Source organism: Carya illinoinensis, chromosome 13 (genome assembly GCF_018687715.1).
Source record: "Carya illinoinensis cultivar Pawnee chromosome 13, C.illinoinensisPawnee_v1, whole genome shotgun sequence".
NCBI lineage: Eukaryota > Viridiplantae > Streptophyta > Magnoliopsida > Fagales > Juglandaceae > Carya > Carya illinoinensis.
Window position 1 is genome coordinate 8378430 of NC_056764.1, and position 6446 is coordinate 8384875.

The 6446-nt window shown below is 37.0% G+C and overlaps 1 long non-coding RNA gene across 1 annotated transcript; it reads right to left on the bottom strand.

Moving 5' to 3' along the window:
- Window positions 1-443: 443 nt before the first annotated feature.
- On the bottom strand, window positions 444-2782 carry LOC122292787. The gene is made up of 2 exons (XR_006237023.1): window positions 2486-2782; window positions 444-1708 (listed from the first exon to the last, which is right to left on the bottom strand). It is a non-coding gene; the product is annotated as an uncharacterized LOC122292787 (long non-coding RNA).
- Window positions 2783-6446: the final 3664 nt, after the last annotated feature.

Sequence of the window (6446 nt, forward strand, 5' to 3'; positions counted from 1 at the left end):
ATTATATTATTTTTTGTATTTTGTTTTGAAATTTAAAAAATTATAATGATTATATAAAAAATTTAAAAATTTGAAATTTAAAAGTTATTGTTGTGATGAAGTTAGGGTTAAAAACCGAAGGTTCGGCGTCGGTTTTGGTAGCAAACCGAGACCATCCTATTGACACTTTAAATATCCAACAATCTCAACCGAAATTGATTGATAAGGAAGATGAGAACCGGCAGGAGTTTGATCGGTCGGCACCTGTCAGTTCGACGGTTGGGGGATCAGTTTTCACTTTCCATTGGTGTAGTGGGACTTCAACGACAAGGGAGAAGGAGGTGGTGGCTCATGCCCGCGTGCGAGGTTGTGGTCTCACCAAAGACAGAATAGAGAAGAGAGTTTGAGAGAGAGAGAGAGAGAGAGAGAGGTGCTGGCGAAGGAAGAAAAGAGAAGAAGGGGGATTTTTCTTCGAAGGCTAACCCTAAACTAAACAATGTCGTTTAGTGAGGCCGTTGTATTTTTTTTTTGGTATCCTGCGTCATCAAAATGACACCGTTTCACTTCACTTAAAATGACGCCATTTCACTTAAGTGAAACGACACGTCGTTACATTTCCATGTACTTGAAAAAAATATATATAGTTGATGTCGGCCGGTTCGGCAGTTTTTCCCTGGGTCGGACCGCCAACCGAACCGCCTGACATCAATTTGACTTAAATCCTATCGCCGGTTGACCGGTTCTTGATGGTTTTGGCCGGTTCCTTGCTCCAAGGGCCGGTCTGATCAGTTTCGGCTGATTTTTTGATTTTCTGTACAGCCCTAGATGAAGTAATGATCACAACAAATGCTTTCCATATTCACCAATAATCCATACATGAGCAATACCCTTCTCTAAAATGGTGAAATGAAATCGATAATGATCTCTCATAAAAATCTCTCTACTGTAAAGCCTAGATATGAGCTGAACAACTGAGTGGCAGTCCCCACAAATACAGAGATTCTTCACAACCTGAATGGTTGAGATGAGACCATAGTAATAAGCCCAAAGTCAATTGCTAACTTCTCACTGTGAAGGTTTAGGGCCTGCTCCTTGATGTCTTCTTCTTCAACAAGTTGCAGGAGGTAAGACTTGTTTGGTATGTAACCAATTGATTTCAATCTTGCTGCAACCTCATCCAACTTATAGTAGATCTCCAAGGATAAAGGATGAGAACTATCACTTGCCAGAAACTCATGAACAATACCGTTGACCTCGATTGCTACAACTAGGTTCTTTCTTTACATCAGAATCTCTCATGACCTTCCCTAATGAAATTCCCTAAATGTCTTTGTATTGTAATATAAAGATCTACCTAGGCCTGCACAGCAACCCGGCCTGCCCAGATTTTGGTCCAATCAGACCCGACCTGCAGGAAAAGCATTGTGAATGCGGATCGACCCAACCCAAAAATTATGGGTCGGGTCGAACTCGTTCTTTACTCTGCTTTTGACACGTTCAAGTCTATCAAGTACTCCATCTGTTGGCAAGTCTATCAAGTTGACGGGTTCTTTGGTTTATATGATCATTACTGTTGGGGTTTCTTTTTTCATTTCCTTGTTTTGACGGTAAAGAAAAAAGGGTAGAATAATGAGGCAGGTTGGTAGATCTAGGAACTTTGCAGGTGAGAGAAACAAAGGAGATTCCAGTAACACTGTTGAAAGAGCAAGCCTTGGAGATTCCAGTAACGCTGCAAGCAAAAGAGGGCAAAAGAACTGCTAGAACGTTATATACCCAAATAAACTGTCCTAGAAAGAATAAAAGCAAAAACACTGCAGGAACCAAGTTCAAAAGACAGGATAAAAAACACAACAAAATTACCTAAACAAACAGTTAAGAAAGGGAAAAAAATAAAAAGAGCACGACAAAGAAAAGAAAGACTCAATGCCCAGTAGAGACAAAAATCAGGGCAAAACGAAAAAAAAAAATAGTGACTGAATCTTCTCGTAAAGCCTCTAAAATTTTTAAAAATAACAAAAACAAAAAACAAGTCGATTATAGTTAAAGCCTTAAAGCAGGGAGATTTCTATAATCTCAAAAGCGTAAACAGAGACAACAATCACAGATCAAGCTCACACACATGCAACACCTAAAAAGCACACAACAAAGCATAAACAAGAGCAGCATTACAGATATAGAACCGGAATGAAGGAACCCAAAAAGAAACACTCTCAGGAAACAACAGTAAACACTTTCCCAGACAACAAAATCTGCAGTAGACAAAAGAACAAGGAGAGCCCAAAAAATTGGGGGCTAGGCCAAACTTACAAAAATCTATGAGAGATGAAGAGAGCAGTGAAACGCTCAAAATGAATGATTGATTATTGAATTTTTCTAAAATGAGAGAGAGAGAGAGAGAGGGAGTAACAAAAAATTGCTACAAACTCGCAAAGGTTGAGGATCGGTGAAAAAGAAATAACGGGAAGAGAGAGTAATAGAGGGGATAAGTACCAGAGGGGAGAAGTACCTGTGAGAGCCTGCAGATCTGGATGCAAGGTGGAGCAGCAACAGATGGGAGCAGCAATGGAAGGTCAACGGCGAATAAAAATGACGATGTCTAACAGAGGGGAGGAATGGAGTCGATGGATAGGGTTTGACGAGAAGAGACTAGAGAGCTGGGGTGTTTTCGGTGATCGGTTTTGACCGATAATGTGGTGTTTAAACTTGTATTTGAGTTTGACCCGATGAAACTGACTTTATTCGGGTGGACCATATTGGATATATTACGGACAGATCGGGCCCAAGGCAGGTTATGCACAGCCCTAGATCTACCAATTTACTTAACAAATTGGTTAATCATCAATCATGTAATTATTTAATAATTAAGTAATAACATAATGTAAATAAATTGCATAACATCAAAATTAATAAAGAAGGGAAACTCTTCAAAGGTAAAACCTTACAGGAAAATTGAATCTATAAAATTCAATTTTATTATTTGAAAATAAGTACAAGTAAGTCTTAATTACAAAATATTTGTCAATTGACTTAGAGAAATGATATTCGCAGTCGTGGTTGTGCAAGCGGCGTGCAGTCGCTTTGAAAAAAATGAATTAATATGGGACTCACATGAAAAAAAAAACTAACTTTTTAATCATGGACTCCATTCTTTTTCAAAACGATTGCGCGGCGTTTGCAATTCCATGACTGTATGTAGTATTACTCATTGACTTATTTACTTGACATAACAAATGATTAATTTATTTCTATTGCAGTAGCAGTCAGAATATTTGACAATTTTCAAGCATTGGCTTTTCTCTTGAAACTCTAGTGGTTGAATCACAATTACTCAACCTCCAATATGGAGCACGATCACACTAGACGAGAGAAAAATAACTAGAAAATTTTCAAGTGAATTTTCTCGCACACAAGTGCTCGAAATATACTCTTCAATATTTCCTGACCAAAATCTCTTAGTTTGTTATCCAATTGAACCCTTTAAATAAAAAAATCTAGAAGCAATTTGAGTTGCAATAGAACTCTGCTGACAGAGTGACTCTGTCGCGAAGAACTCTCCTGATAGGATGTTGACACCTAGCACTAAATCTTTTCAACAGTAGCAGTTTCTTAGTCAAACTTTTCTCTGGATAATTATAAACTCCTTGGGACTCGATTTTCACACTCTTGACTTATTTAAAACAATTTCTAGATAAACTCAGAATAGTTATAGATAAAGTCAAGATAATTTATATTCATCCAAAATACAAAATCAATCATAAGATAAACTCTATCATCTTAGTCACCTAGTTCTAACCAAACTCTTACATTTACAATCTCCCTATTTAGTAGATTGATGACAAAACCCACTTGATAAATGTAAAATAAACCTGTCAAAGAGCATAAATAGCAGACTAAGAAACCGAGTAGAAAATTCAAGAAAATAATCTAAAAAGAAAATACATATTGACTTAGAACATTGACTAAAATTAGTTTCAACAATATCACAAAGTTAGAAATAAACTAAGTCTACTAATGTACTAGTTCCGATCAAAATATGTTCAGTAAACCAAATTGAATCAAGGCATGCAAGAAAAAAAAAACATTGTTCAAATTACATTCCATATTAATTAAAAAAACTAAAATCGAAATGAAGAAAACAAGGATTGGATTGTCTACGGCTACTGCTGCTCCCCCTCAACTACTGCTCTGCTGCACCCCCTTACTTGTACTCCCCCCTTTCTATCATCGATCAGTCAAGGGATGCCTACTCCACATCGAAATCCATAACACTCTCCATCACTTGCTGCACATCCAAAGAGAGTTGGACTAGTCTGTCATTGCTTGTACACAATCAAAACATACAATAGCAACCTGTTGCTCTAGTTTTGACTGGTTGGCCTCCCACTTTGTAGTAAAAGTGTCAATCTTCTGGGAGAGAAGATTAATCTTTTCCCGGACTTGAGAGATGGGAATAGATGGCTCTGGAGGAGAGCATGCTGATTTGATTGTTTGGAGTCTCTTTTTTGTTAAAAGTGCCTCATATTTAACCACAATATGGGCTGAAATGGAACCATCCATCTTCATAGTAGGCTCATTGTCTCTAAAAGGGACCTTGGTTTTAATAGCTAATTTTGTGATTAAACTTCTAAAAGGTAGGTGTAGTTTTTTTTTTTTTTCCACATGAGAAATGTATAATATCAATAACATGTCGTAGAAAATCAATAAAGACACTTGTGGCCAAGGCATACATAAAATAAGCACGTTCTAAAGGAAGTTCAGAGTGGCAGCTTATTGGCCAAAGATTGGACAACACTATTTTAGCCAGCAATCTAAATTGAGGGAGAATTACATGAAGTGGAAGACGATTAACTTTAGGATTTCATTTCGAGCCTTGAGGTCCAACAAAGAGGTTGCACATTGCTACCTTTGTTAAGGCCCCCATGCTCTTATATGGATATAGCGGTGCATCCATTTCAGGTAACTCATATAAATCTCAAATAATGGATGGGGAAATCTCCATGTGGGTTCCCCTAACACTAGAGGTGATATTATAATCATCATGATTGAAGTGAGTAATGTTTGAGTAAAACTCTCACACCACTTCAACACAGAGTGGGTAAGGGGTGTGTTAACTTTTTCCAATGTCATACCACAAAGATACGATGGATGATTTCAAATTTAGTAATAAGAAAATCATTTATACTCACTTCACACTTACCAAGCATCGGCTTGAGAGAAAAGATAGTTCTATAAGCTACTTCAGCTTCAAGCGAAGTGAAGTGCTCAAATGATGCTCTAGTCTATGGAGTCGTAGGTGGAGGGGCTGAAGTACCCTCAAATGTGCTTAGGTGAGGGTACCTAAGCACATTTCATCATCTTTGCTCTCTCTTGAAATCTCATATGAAGAATCACATACCCAATGTCAAAAGAATCAATATTAAACCTAGATGGGCTAAGAGAAAGCAAAGGAAAAGACATGATAAACAATCCCTCGTGCCTCAACTTTTCATGATTTTAGATGCACCTAATGTATGAGCATTAATGCAAGTAAAATCATGACCAAATGAATAAAATAGTTTGATTGAGACATAAAGACAGACACTTTGCAAGCTTATCTTGAGAACCGAAAGGCATAATATTGTAACCAAAATCTACCCTTAATACATTGCCAAATCAAACCCACTTCACCAACTACACTTCTTTACATCTAGACATCGAAAACTTTAAATCAAAATCTCAAATCAAACAAAAATATCAACAATCCCCAAATTTCATGTGTGCCAAACCCTTAAATGAAAATGAAAAAGGAGAGAGATGAGAGGTGTGACGCCCTCGACTCCCATGTACGGAAACATAGGAATTGTGAGCACCGAGATAATGACAACACGGGTCACGCACCCTAATCGACAAGTGCTAAGTGTGTGTAGATTCAAAAAGTATACAACAAAAGGTCGCAACGGATTAATAAAAGATAGACAATTAAGTACCATAATGTTAAAACAAAACCACAATAGTAAAATATCCTTAACTAAGTTTTACAGTTATCTAGCAAAATACAATACTAGCCAAAATACATAAACAAAAGGGAAAATAAACCAAAGCCTCAGGCTCGACGTTCTCATCTACATCAAAATTTACGATTTTATAAAACGGAACCGCAGGAAATACCATGTGAGATTATGAATTTCAGTATGTAACCAACCAAACAATCCAAGAGATAAAAATACATTTAAACAACCAACATGTATGTATGCACATGCTGAAATATGCATGAGACCAAAACATCATTTGTCCAGAAAATTATCATTCTTCCAACGTACGCCAAAAATCCCATTTGGCCCAAAACAAGTCCATTAAAGAAACAAACGTCATTTTGCCAGCAAATGACCAAAGTAATAAGCCATCATTTTTCCAGAAAATGATCCACATATCCATTTATCAAAATCTACAATTTTTCTATAAAATGGGCCACATATCCGATTATCATG